Source organism: Lagenorhynchus albirostris, chromosome 18 (assembly GCF_949774975.1).
Source record: "Lagenorhynchus albirostris chromosome 18, mLagAlb1.1, whole genome shotgun sequence".
NCBI classification, from domain to species: domain Eukaryota; kingdom Metazoa; phylum Chordata; class Mammalia; order Artiodactyla; family Delphinidae; genus Lagenorhynchus; species Lagenorhynchus albirostris.
The window spans coordinates 29,929,190-29,943,481 of record NC_083112.1 but is presented as its reverse complement, the minus strand read 5'-3'; the positions used below and the strand labels follow the sequence as shown (position 1 = coordinate 29,943,481).

Sequence of the window (14,292 nt, the reverse complement as noted above, 5' to 3'; positions counted from 1 at the left end):
TTTAACCAACTTAGGGTATTTCTTTTGAGTCTTGCAAGCTTATTGAATTTAAAGGGACTTAAGTTCTTTCTATCATCTCTTTCACATTTGTGAAATATTATTTCTATCTTCAAACTCAATTCATATTCTTAGATAGTTGGTAGGGCTACCATTTCTAGTTGGTAGGGCTACAATTGCTCATTTTATGAAAAAGGGAAAGGGAAAAGCAGGAAATAGCCTAATTTACACTTCCTAACTAACTAAGCATCCTTCCATCAAATATTTCTCTTTTTAATCTCACTGACCCCAATTTAGTTAAATGACCATATTTAGCTACAATGGAGGCTAGGAAATGTACCTTTCTGGCTGGGAACATTGTTTTATTAAATAAAATTTAGATTCTGTTTCTAAGATAGAAGGGATAGATGATATTTGGAAGGCATCTACATTTCTGCTACTTCAGGGATAACAGGCTTTAGGAGGGTTCACATGGAATCATCCTTAAGATCTATCATGTTATTGGAGAGAAATAAGATTGAATAAAGCTGTAGTACTTTCCTTTGAACGGCTTAACATTAGATAATTACATGAGAATACTGAGAAACATGTAACTCATATTGATCAATAATTAAGAAGCATATGTTATAAACTAAAAACAAGAATTAATAAGCAACAGGTAAATGTGTTAAAATCTATCAATAGTAATAGTTTTTCCCAAATGGTTCTGTAATTACAAAAAAAAATTACATGTACATACCTTATATACATTAACTCTCATATCTAATTTCAACATTTTCAAAGACTGAGTCATTTATTTTATTGTTGTTCTTAGATCACTATTCTGTCATATTAGTAGAAAATTAACCTTCATTAACACTATATGCTAAGCACCTATAATATGTGAGGTGTTATTCTATGTGGTTAAGATACAGTGCTGATCAAGATGAACAGGTCTGTATGTTCAAGGAACATACCCTCCAGTAACAAGAAGATACCTTGGAAAAGATCATTTGTAGTGCTTTGAGAGGGCGTATACCCAGTGGTAGTGAACATACCAAAGATATCAATGAAGTGACATATATAGGGTAAATAGCTACAGCTCCCCTCCCTAGAAAAGTTGATGTTTAAGCTGAGATCTAAAGGATGAATCTGAACTAGGGAAGCAAATATGTCAAATCAGAGTAGTAGGTATGGGGAGGTGCAAATAAAAAGGCCTTGGGGAGAAAGAAAGGAATGAGCAAAGTCAATCACAAAAGGTGAATCTGCAAGGCTGATGGAGTTCAGGTCACAAACGTATTTTTAGGCCATAAAAAATTCTGAACTTTATGCTAAAAGTGAGTTCTAAGTAGGAAAAAATGTGATCAGATTTGTATTTCATAAGAATTAATATTGTTATTCTAATTTTATTAGAATAGAAGAGAAGAGTAGAATTAGAAAAAGAGAAGGTTGAAGGCAAGACATGCTTAGGAGACTGTTGACAGGTACTTAAATTCAATCAAGTAGAGGGTATCCAGGTAAATAGGATGGATATATAGTGAGCAAGAGACTTGTGGCCTATGACAAAATATTATTGAAATTATAGACCACAAGTAAGGAAGTGACTGAGAAATAGGAAAGTGTGGAATGGTCCATATGGTGGAGATTTTAATGATATGAAAGCATAGATATGATAAAAGTACTGAGTGTTTAAAGCGGAAAAGTCCACATTATCTGATTTAGTGATTTCAGAGATTGAAGATTTTCAGGTGATAGCAAGGTAGATGGAGAAGGAAGCTGAGCAGAATGCAGAGGGAAAAAAAAAACCAAAACACTGGAGATGTATGGATTATAAAGCAGAGAGGACAGGATATTGAACAGATCATAAAACCTTTCTGATGTGCAAAGGAAGATTTTGAACAAGGGGTAAGTCTTCAAGGAATGAAGTAGAATATCTAGGTATTTGAAAATAAACAGAAACAGAGATAGAGATGGAAGATTGAAGCTGGACCTCACTAAATAGCACAAAATGCAAAGACATTTTATATGCACATTTTATTTATTTATTTAGTTAGTTAGTTAACATCTTTATTGGAGTATAGTTGCTTTAAAGTGGTATGTTAACTTCTAATTTATAACAAAGTGAATCAGCTATATGTCTGCATATATCCCCATATCCCCTCCCTCTTGGATCTCCTTCCCACCCTCCCTATCCCACCACTGTAGGTGGTCACAAAGCACCGAGCTGATATCCCTGTGCTAGGTAGCTGCTTCCCACTAGCTATCTATTTTACATTTGGTAGTGTATATATGTCCATGACACTCTCTCACTTCATCCCAGCTTACCCTTCCCACTCCCCGTATCCTCAAGCCCATTCTCTTACATCTGCGTCTTTTTTCCTATCCTGCCCGTAGGTTCTTCAGAACCTGTTTTTTTTTTTTAGATTCCATATGTATGTGTTAGCATAAGGTATTTGTTTTTCTCGTTCTGACTTAGTCCACTCTGTATGACAGACTCTAGGCCCATCCACCTCACTACAAATAACTGAATTTCGTTTCCTTTTATGGCTGAGTAATATTGCATTGTATATATGTGCCACATCTTCTTTATCCATTCGTCTGTCGATGGACGCTTAGGTTGCTTCCATGTCCTGGCTATTGTAAATAGAGCTGCAATGGACATTGGCGTGCATGTCCCTTTTTGAATAATGGTTTTCTCAGGGAATATGCCCAGTAGTGGGATTGCTGGGTCATATGAAAGGTCTATTTTTAGTTCTGGGAACTTCCATACAGTTCTCCATAGTGGCTGTATCAATTTACTTTCCTAACAACAGTGCTAGAGGGTACCCTTTTCTCCACACCCTCTCCAACGTTTATCGTTCATAGCTTTTTTGATGACTGCCATTCTGACTGGTGTGAGGTGATACCAGTGCAAAACTGGGGCAGTTTTGATTTGCATTTCTCTAATGATTAGTGATGTTGAGCATTCTTTCATGTGTGTGTTGGCTATCTGTATATCCTCTTTGGAGAAATGTCTATTTAAGTCTTCTGCCCATTTTTGGATTGAGTTTTTGTTTTTTTGATATTGAACTGAATGAGCTACTTGTAAATTTGGGAGATTAATACATTGTCAGTTGCTTCATTTGAAAATAGTTTCTCCCATTCTGAGGGTTGTCTTTTCATTTTGTTTATGTTTTTGTTTGCTGTGCAAAAGCTTTGAAGTTTCATTAGGTCCCATTTGTTTATTTCTGTTTTTATTTCCATTTCTCTAGGAGGTGAGTAAAAAAGGATCTTGCTGTGATTTATGTAATAGAGGGTTCTGCCTATGTTTTCCTCTAAGAGTTTGATAGTGTCTGGCTTTATATTTAGGTCTTTAATCCACTTTGAATTTATTTTTGTGTATGGTGTTAGGGAGAGTTCTAATTTCATTCTTTTACATGAAACTGTCCAGTTTCCCAGCATAACTTATTGAAGAGGCTGTCTTTTCTCCATTTTATATTCTTGTCTCCTTTATCAAAAATAAGGTGACCATATGTACGTGGGTTTATCTCTGGGTTTTCTATCCTGTTCCATTGATCTATATTTCTGTTTTTGTGCCAGTACCATACTGCCTTGATTACTATAGCTCTGTAGTATAGTCTGAAGTCTGGGATCCTGATTCCTCCAGCTCTGTTTTTCTTTCTCAAGGTTGCTTTGGCTATTCAGGGTCTTTTGTGTTTCCAAACAAATCGTGAGCTTTTTTGTTCTAGTTCTGTGAAAAAAAGCCATTGGTAGTTTGATAGGGATTGCATTGAATCTGTAGATTGCTCTGGGTAGTATAGTCATTTTCAAAATGTTGATTCTACCAATCCAAGAACATGGTATATCTCTCTATCTTTTTGTGTCATCTTTCATTTCTTTCATCAGTGTCTTATAGTTTTCTGCATTCAGGTCTTTTGTCTCCTTATTCCTAGGTATTTTATTCTTTTTGTTGCAATGGTAAATGGGAGTGTTTCCTTAATTTCTCTTTCAGATTGTTAATCAATAGTGTATAGGAATGCAAGAAATTTCTGTGCATTAATTTTGTATCCTGCTGCTTTACCAAATTCATTGGTTAGCTCTAGTAGTTTTCTGGTAGCATCTTTAGGATTCTCTATGTGTAATATCATGTCATCTGCAAAGTGAGAGCTTTACTTCTTCTTTTCCAATTTGGATTGCTTTTATTTCTTTTTCTTCTCTGATTGCTGTGGCTAAAACTTCCAAAACTATGTTGAAACACAGTGGTCAGAGTGGTCAACCTTGTCTTGTTACTGATCTCAGTGCAAATGATTTCACTTTTTCACCATTGAGAATGATGTTGGCTGTGGGTTTGTCATATATGACCTTTATTTTGTTGAGGTAATTTCCCTCTATGCCTACTTTCTGGAAGTTTTTTTTGTCATAAATAGGTGTTGATTTTTTTCAAAAGCTTTTTCTACATCTATTGAGATAATCATATGGTTTTTACTCTTCAATTTCTTAACATGGTGTATCACACTGACTGCTTTGTATATATGGAAGAATCCTTGCATTGCTGGGATAAACCCCACTTCATCATGGTGTGTGATCCTTTTAATGTTCTGTTGGATTCTGTTTGCTAGTATTTTATTGAGGATTTTTACATCTATATTCGTTAGTGATATTGGTCTGTAGTTTTCTTTCTTTGTGACATCTTTGTCTGGTTTTGGTGTATGGGTGATGGTGGCTACATAGAATGGGTTTGGGAGTGTTCCTCTCTCTGCTATATTTTGGAAGAGTTTGAGAAGGACAGGTGTTACCTCTTATCTAAATGTTTAATAGAATTCACCTGTGGAGCCGTCTTGTCCTGGGCTTTTGTTTGTTGGTAGATTTTTAATCACAGTCTCAGTTTCACTACTTGTGGTTGGTCTGTTTCTATTTTCTATTTCTTCCTGGTTCAGTCTCAGAAGTTTGTGCTTTTCTAAGAATTTGTCCATTTCTTCCAGGTTGTCCATTTTATTGGCATACAGTTGCTTGTAGTAATCTCTCATGCTCCTTTGTATTTCTGCAGTGTCAGTTGTTACTTCTCCTTTTTCCATTCTAATTCTATTGTATTGAGTCTTCTCCCTTCTTTTCTTGATGTGTCTGGCTAATGGTTTATCAATTTTGTTTATCTTCTCAAAGAACCACCTTTTAGTTTTATTGATCTTTGCTATCGTTTCCTTCATTTCTTTTTCATTTATTTCTGATCTGATCTTTGTGATTTCTTTCCTTCTGCTAACTTTGTTTTTTTTTGTTCTTCTTTCTCCAGTTGCTTCAGGTGTAAGCTTAGCTTGTTTATTTGAGATGTTTTTTGTTTCTTGAGGTAGGATTGTATTGCTATAAACTTCCCTCTTAGAACTGCTTTTGCTGCATCCCATAGGTTTCGGGTCATCGTGTTTTCATTGTCATTTGTTTATAGGTGTTATTTTTATTTCTTCTTTGATTTCTTCAGTTATCTCTTGGTTATTAAGTGCTCTATTGTTTAGCCTCCATGTATTTGTATTTTTTACAGATTTTTTCCTGTAATTTATATCTAGTCTAATAGTGTTGTGGTCAGAAAAGATACTTGCTATGATTTCAATTTTCTTAAATTTACCTAGGCTTGATTTGTGACCCAAGATAAGAATGTGTATTCTGTTGTTTTTGGATGTAATGTCCTATAAATGTCAACTAAATATGTCTTGTTTAATGTGTCATTTAAAGCTTCTTTTTCCTAATTTACTTTCATTTTGGATGATCTGTCCATTGGTGAAAGTGGGGTGTTAGTGTCCCATACTATGATTGTGTGACTGTCAATTTCTCCTTTTATGACTGTTAGTATTTGCCTTATGTATTGAGGTGCTCCTATTTTGGATGCATAAATATTTACAATTGTTATATCTTCTTCTTGGATTCATCACTTGATCATTCTGTAGTATCCTTCTTTGTCTCTTGTAGTAGTCTTTATTTTGAAGTCTATTTTGTCTGATATGAGAATTGCTACTCCAGATTTCTTTTGGTTTCCATTTGCATGGAATATCTTTTTTCATCCTCTCACTTTCAGTCTGTATGTGTTCCTAGATCTGAAGTGGGTCTCTTGTAGGCAACATACATATGAGTCTTGTTTTGTATCATCAGGCAGTCTATGTGTTTTGATTGAAACATTTAATCTATTTACATTTAACTTAAGTAACATTATGTATGTTCCTATTACCATGTTCTTAATTGTTTTGGGTTTGTTATTGTAGGTCTTTTCCTTCTCTTATGTTTCCTGCCTAAAAAAGTTCCTTTAGCATTTGTTGTAAAGCTGGTTTTGTGGTGCCGAATTCTCTTGGCTTTTGTTTGTCTGTAAAGCTTTTAATTTCTCCATTGAATCTGAATGAGATTCTTGCCAGGTAGAGTAATCTTGGTTGTAGATTTTTCCCTTTCCTCACTTTAAATATGTCTTGCCACTCCCTTCTGGCTTGCAGAGTTTCTGCTGAAAGATCAGCTGTTAAGCTTATGGGGATTTTCCTGTATGCCATTTGTTGTTTTTCCCTTGTTGCTTTTAATATTTGTTCTTTGTATTTAATTGTGATAGTTTGTTTAATATGTGTCTTTGCCTGTTGTCCTTGTATTTATCCTGTATGGGACCTTCTGTGCCTCCTGGATTTGATTGACTATTTCCTTTCACATATTAGGAAAGTTTTCAACTATAAGCTCTTAAAATATTTTTTTCAGTATCTTTCTTTTTCTCCTCTTCTTCTGGGACCCCTATAATTCAAATATTGGTGTGTTTAGTGTTGTTGCAGGGGTCTCTGAGACTTTCCTCAATTCTTTTCATTCTTTTTTCTTTATTCTGCTCCATGGTAGTTATTTCCACTGTTTTATCTTTGCTGTCACTTATCCGTTCTTCTACCTCATTTATTCTGCTGTTGATTACTTCTAGAGAATTTTTTATTTCATTTATTGTGTTGTTCATCATTGTTTGCTTGCTCTTTAGTTTTTCTAGGTCCTTGTTAAATGTGTCTTGCATATTTCTCCATTCTATTTCCAAGATTTGGGGTCATCTTTACTATCATTTCTCTGAATTCTTTTTCAGGTAATTGCCTATTTCCTCTTCATTTGTTTTGCCTGGTGAGTTTTTATCTTGTTCCTTCATCTACTATGTGTTTCTCTGTCTTCTCATTTTGCTTAACTTACTGTGTTTGTGATCTCCTTTTGCAGGCTGCAGGTTTGTAGTTCCCCTTGTTTTTGTGTCTGCCCCCAGTGGCTAAGGTTTGTTCAGTGGGTTGTGTAGGCTTCATGGTGGAGGGGACTTGTGCCTGTGTTGTGGTGGATAAGGCTGGATCTTGTCTTTCTGGTGGTCAGGACCACGTTCTGTGGTGTTTTGGGGTGTCTGTGACATTATGATTTTAGGCAGCCTCTCTGTTAATATGTGTGGCTGTGTTACTGTCTTGGTAGTTGTTTGGCATAAGGTGTCCAGCACTTTAGCTTGCTCGTTTTTTTAAGTAGAGTTGGGTCTTAGCCTTGAGATGGGGATCCCTGAGAGAGCTTTCACCATTTGAAATTACATGGATCCTGGAAGTCTCTGGTGGACATATGTCCTGAACTCAGCTCTCCCTCCTCAGAGGCACAGACCTGACATGCAGCTGGAGCACAAAGACCCTGTTAGCCACATGGCTCAGAAGCAATGGAGAAAAAAAAGGAATAAAGGCAGAATAAAATAAAATAATTAAAATAAAAAATATTAAAAATTAAAAAAAATTAAAGTAATAAAAAAAAGAGAAAGGAAGAAGAGAGTAACCAAACCAAAAAACAAATCCCCCAATGATAGCAAGTGTTAAAAACTTTACCAAAAAAAAAAAAAAAGGACAGTCAGAACCCTAGGACAAATGGTTAAAGCAAAGCTATACAGACAAAAATCACACAAAAAAGCACACACATGCACAGCCACAGAAAAAGGAAAAAAAATGTATATGTCTCTCTATATATATAAAAAGGAAGAGAGAAACCAAATTAATAAACAAATCTACCAGTGATAATAAACTCTAAATACGAAACTAAGATAAACATAAAACCAGAAACAGCTTAGATGCAGTAATCAAACCCAAAGTGTACAGTTGCTCCCAAAGTCCACCCCCTCAATTTTGGGATGATTCGTTGTCTATTCAGGTATTCCATAGATGCAAGATACATCTCGTTGACTGTCGAGATTTAATCCTCTGCTCCTGAGGCTGCTGGGAGAAATTTCCCTTTCTCTTCTTCGTTCACACAGCTCCTGGGGTTCAGCTTTGGGTTTGGCCCTGCATCTGCCTCTAGGTCGTCTGAGGGCGTCTGTTTTTGCTCAGAGGTGACAGTGTTAAAGTAGCAGCTGATTAGGGGGCTCTGGCACATTCTAGCTGAGGGGAGGGAGGGGTATGGACTGAGGAGCGAGTCTGCGGTGGCAGATGCCAGCATGATGTTGCAACAACATGAGGTCTGCAATGTGTTCTACCAGTGAAGCTGTCTCTGGATCTCGGGACCCTGGCAGTGGGGGGCTGCACAGGCTTCCAGGAGGGGTGATGTGGATAGTAATCTGTGCTTGCACACAGGCTTCTTGGTGGCTGCAGCAGCTGCGTTAGTGCTTCATGCCCGTCTCTGGTGTCCATGCTGATAGCCATGGCTCGCGCCCATCTCTAGAGCTTGTTTAGGTGGTGTTCGGAATCTCCTGTCCTCATGCACCCCAAAACAATGATCTCTTGCCTCTTAGGCAATTCCAGACTTTTTCCCAGACTCCCTCCTGGCTAACTGTGGTTCACCCCCCTTCAGGCTGTATTCAGGCAGCCAACCCCGGTCCTCTCCATGGGATCTGACCTCCAAAGCCAGAGCCTCAGCTCCCAGCCCATGCCCACCCTAGTGGATGAGCAGACATGCCTCTCAGGTTGGTGAGTGCTGGTCAGTACTGATCCTCTGTGCAGGAATCTCTCTGTTTTGCCCTTTATACACCTATTGTTCCACTCTCCTCCATGGCTCCAAAACTTCCTCCCAGCCACCCCCTCCAGTGAAGGGGCTTCCTAGTGTGTGGAAACTTTTCCTCCTTCACAGTTCCCTCCCAGAGTTGTAGGTCCTGTCCCTATTGTTTTGTCTCTGTTTTTTTTTTTTCTTCTGTTTCCCTAGCCAGGTATGGGAGTTTCTTGCCTTTTGGGAAGTCTGAGGTCTTCTGCCAGCATTCAGTAGGTGTTCTGTAGGAGTTGTTCCACATGTAGATGTATTTCTCTTATATTTGTGGAGAAGAAAATGATCTCCACATCTTACTCCTCCACTTTCTTGAAGGTTTCCTCCACTCTTATTTTTATAATAAAAAAGTGAAATTGTTCCATTGAATCATTTTCTATTTAAATCAAATAAAACTGCCCTGAGAAACATTTCAGTTGTTCAATTCACATATTCCCTTCAGAAATAGACAAGGTGTATTTCCTGAGATAAGAAAAGTTTTATAATTCTCCACCTCAGTAATTTGCTTCTGAGTTGCAACTATGTCCAGTCTTCATTTATTCCTTCTCGAATGCTTTTCCGTTCTCCTCATAGATCTGAGTTTCTGATCTATATAATTTTCCTTCTCCCTTTTTCTTTTCCTTTGTGCTTAGTTTGTCTCATGTGCTCACAGAGTGTCATGTGCAGAGACCTTGGACCCGGCACCTCAGACCAGAGTTTCCAGTGTGAAATGGCTATGGCAACACCTCAGCTCTGGATGGTGTGCAGAAGTGCTGTCCAGGACACTCAACTCATGATGGAAGCAGCAGGTCATGTGCAGAGCCACTGCACCTGGCACTGTACTCTGGAAGCTGAGCAGCACAGCTGTGCCTGCCTGATGAGAATTCTGCCCCTTCCCCTCTGAAGAAGCCCTAGCTATATGTATATTTTTTTAATAAAAATATGGAATAGTAATGTCATTGAAGATTAAGGAGATCTGTTTTAACTCTTCACACATAATTATGATGAGTGACTGAGAAAGACTAGTGTTTCTATAAAATGACAGGTTTCAACTAGGTTCAAATTGTGAAAGTAAGGTTTAACGAAATATTTAAAAGTGTGGGGGCTTCCCTGGTGGTGCAGTGGTTGAGAGTCTACCTGCCAATGCAGGGGACACGGGTTCGTGCCCGGGTCCGGGAGGATCCTACATGCCGTGGAACAGCTGGGCCCGTGAGCCATGGCCGCTGAGCCTGTGTGTCCAGAGCCTGTGCTCTGCAATGGAAGAGGCCACAGCAGTGAGAGGTCCGCATACCGCCAAAAAAAAAAATGTGTGGGGGCATGTGCTTTCCACCTGGGCCCGACAGAATGGCTCCTGCAAAGAATGGTGGCAAGAAGGGTCTTTCTACCATCAATGAGGTGGTGACCAGAGAATATTGCATCAATATCCCGAAGCACATCCATGGAGTGGGTTTCTAGAAGTGTGTCCCTTGTACACTCAAAGAGATTTGGGAATTCGCCATGAAGGAGATGGGAATGTCAGTTGTGCACATTGACACCAGGGTCAACATAACTGTCTGGGCCAAGGGAATAAGGAATATCTCCTAGGTGTCTCTGTGTAGCTGTTCAGAAATGAAGTTGAAGATTCAGCAAACAATTTCTATACATTCCTTACCTATGTACCTGTCACCATTTGAAAAACACTACAGACAGTCAATGTGGATGAGAACTCACCACTGATTGTGAGTAAAGTCATAAAACCATACACAAAAATGTGTAGGGGACACTGTTAATCATATACATGAGGTCTTAAAGAGCATAATAGGAAATCTGGGAAGGAAAGAAAGACCTCAAAAACTGGATTTTGAATGAATTTGTATCAACACAATATAGAAATAACTTGAAGTAAAAGCAAATTATCAAAGGAATTTACATATTGAATGGTTTAAAAGGAAAATAGGGAAATATAGTGTATATTTTGCTCTCACAAGCTTGTGAATTATTTCTAGCTAAATCACTTTAACATTTAGTTCTGAGATATGTAATATGCAGACTTTCAATTAATATTGTTTATGATCCTGAAATTTTCTTATTAGGATTTCTTCTTTGGTCATATATGCAGCATAACTCAAGAAGATTTTATGCATATTTTGTGAATCTATTATATTTAATGAAAACCCATTTGTTATTTTTATCTGAAAAGATGACAATACCTTCTTTTTTAAATCATTTTTTATTTGAAAATTTTGAATGTACACAAAGAGCGAAAAAGAAAAGTATAATGATCCCTCATTACCATCATCCACCAGCAAAAATTATCAATATGTTGCCAAACTTGATTCATCTATACCTCCCACTTTCCATTCTGTGCTTGTTATTTTTATTTAACAGCTTTACTGAGGTATACAATTCATAGAATTCACCCATTGTAACAGTACAAGTTGATGATTTTTAGTAAATTTATATAGATGTTCAAAAATTACCACAATCTTGTTTTAAAACATTTTCATCACCCCAACAAATCCCCATAGACCCCCTCCTCACCACCTCCATTGCCTGTTTATGGTCAATTCCTGCTCCAAATCTGAGTTCCAGGTAACCTTTGATCTGCTTTATATCTCTGTAGTGTTGCCTCTTCTGGATGTTTCATATATAGAGAATTATACAATATGTAATCTTTTGTTTCTGGATTCTTCCACTTAGCATAATATTTTTTAGGTTCATCCATGTTGTAGCATATATAAGTACTTCAATTATTTTTTATTACTGAAGAGTATTCCAGTATATAGATAGACCATATTTTGTTTATGTACTCACAAATTGATGCATATTCGAATGTAGGTCAGGGCTTTTGTGTTATAAAAATGCTATGAACATTCATTTAAAAGTCCTTTTGTGTACATAGATTCATTTTTCTTGGGTAGATACATAGGTGTGGAATTGCTGGGATATATGGTAGTTTTGTAAGAAACTGAAAACTTGTGTTCTAAAGCAGTTACACCAGTTTACATCTCTACCACCAATGTGTGAGAGTTCCAGTTTCTCCACATTCTCCTCAACACTTGCTTTTGTTTCCATTTTATTATAGTCATTTGACTGCATAGGAAGTGGTATCCATTGTGGTTTTAATTTTCATGTCCCTAATGACTAATGATGTGGAGCAAATTGAGTTATTTTTAGTGAGGTGGATGGACATAGAATCTGTCACACAGAGTGAAGTAAGTCAGAGAAAAACAAGAGAAAAGAGAAAAACAAATACCGTATGCTAACACAAATATATGAAATCTAAAAAAAAAAAGTCATGAAGAACATAGGAGCAAGATAGGAATAAAGATGCAGACCTACATATGTACATGTATAACTGATTCACTTTGTTATAAAGCAGAAACTAACACACTAACATTGTAAAGCAATTATACCCCAATAAAGATGTTAAAAAAAAAGATGCAGACCTACTAGAGAAAGGACTTGAGGATATCAGGAGGGGGAAGGGTCAGCTGGGACAAAGTGAGAGAGTGGCATGGACATATATACACTACCAAATGTAAAATAGATAGCTAGTGGGAAGTAGCTGCATAGCACAGGCAGATCAGCACTCACTGCTTTGTGACCACCAAGAGGGGTGGCATAGGGAGGGTGGGAGAGAGGCTCAAGAGGGAGGGATTATGGGAATATATGTATACATATAGCCGATGCAATTTGTTATACAGCAGAAACTAAAACTACATTGTAAAGCAATTATATTCCAATAAACATGATAAAAATATATCATTAATCAAATGTAAGGACAACCACAGATTAGATTCAGAAAAATTTGCAAGTCATATGTCTCACAAGGGATGTATGTCTAGAACATTAAAAAAACAAAACTCTTGTGTCTCAGAAATAAGAAAAACAACCCAATTAATACATGAGCACAATACTTGAATAGACTTTTCACTAGAGAAAATATATGAAGGGCTAATAAGTACATTAAAAGATGCTCCACAGCAATACCTTCTTATAACATCTGTTGAAGGTTAGATCTAAACTAAATAGATCATAAATTTTGAGGGGGGAGGGGAAAAGGATAGCAAGATCAATGCTTCTTTTCTTATAAATCTGTGAAAATCTTTTGCCAAGTGCTCTCATTTTTTAATCTTGCTCTAGTATGAAACAGCTTACCATTTTTATATATTATATTGAGCACACTAATTTTCAGTTCATTTTTTAAAATTTTTACTTATTTTGTTAGTAAACAAGTCTTTACTGAGGCACTGCTACATATGCAACAACAAGTGAAGGGCTTTGAGTAATAATGAAAAACGAGTACCCTTTAGGGGCTTAAAGCTTCATTGGCTATGCATGGCCCATACACATGAATCAGTTTAAAAACAAGATATTGAAATATGAAGAGTTAGTATGTGCTACAGATTATATGCCACTTTCAAAAAACAGTGAAATAACAGTAATATAATCAAAGTAGATATTTTGGGAAAGAAAATTTGTGAATGATTTTTCAAAAGTTATTTACAGCTCTTATGAAAAAAGAACCATTTCTTCATGGTTCATTCTTCATGGAGAATGTCTTTTGTGTTCACACTGAGTTTCAATAGCCTTTTTTAGCTATCAGCACAAACTTAGTAAGAAAATTAGGTGAGAACAGCCAGCTCTACCCACCACCAGTCCCTCCCATCAGGAAACTTGCACAAGCCTCTTAGATAGCCACATCCACCAGAGGACAGACAGCAGAAGAAAGAATGACAATCCTGCAGTGTGTGGAACAAAAACCACATTCACAGAAAGATAGACAAGGTGAAAAGGCAGAGAGCTATGTACCAGATGAAGAAACAAGATAAAACCCCAGAAAAACAACTAAATGAAGTGGAGATAGGCAACCTTCCAGAAAAATAATTCAGAATAATGATAGTGAAGATGATCCAGGACTTTTGAAAAAGAATGAATGCAAAGAGCAAGAAGATACAATAGGGCTTCCCTGGTGGCGCAGTGGTTGAGAGTCCGCCTGCTGATGCAGGGGACACGGGTTTGTGCCCCTGTCCGGGAAGATCCCACATGCCGTGGAGCGGCTGGGCCCGTGAGCCATGGCCCCTGATCCTGTGCATCCGGATCCTGTGCTCTGCAACGGGAGAGGCCACAGCAGTGAGAGGTCCGCATACCGCAAAAAAAAAAAAAAAAAAAAAAAGAAGATGCAATAAATGTTTAACAAAGACCTAGAAGAATTAAAGAACAAACAGAGATGAATAACACAATAACTGAAAGGAAAAATACACTTGAAGGAATAAATAGAAAAACTGAGGCAGAAGAACAGATAAGTGACCTCGAAGACAGAATGGTGGAATTCACTGCTGTGGAACAGAATAAAGAAAAAAAGAATGAAAAGAAATGAAGACAGCCTAAGAGACATCTGGG

The 14,292-nt window shown here is 37.3% G+C and overlaps 1 pseudogene; it reads left to right on the top strand.

The window, feature by feature from the left end:
* Positions 1-2,110: 2,110 nt before the first annotated feature.
* Positions 2,111-10,676, top strand: LOC132508703 (large ribosomal subunit protein eL31-like; annotated as a pseudogene).
* Positions 10,677-14,292: the final 3,616 nt, after the last annotated feature.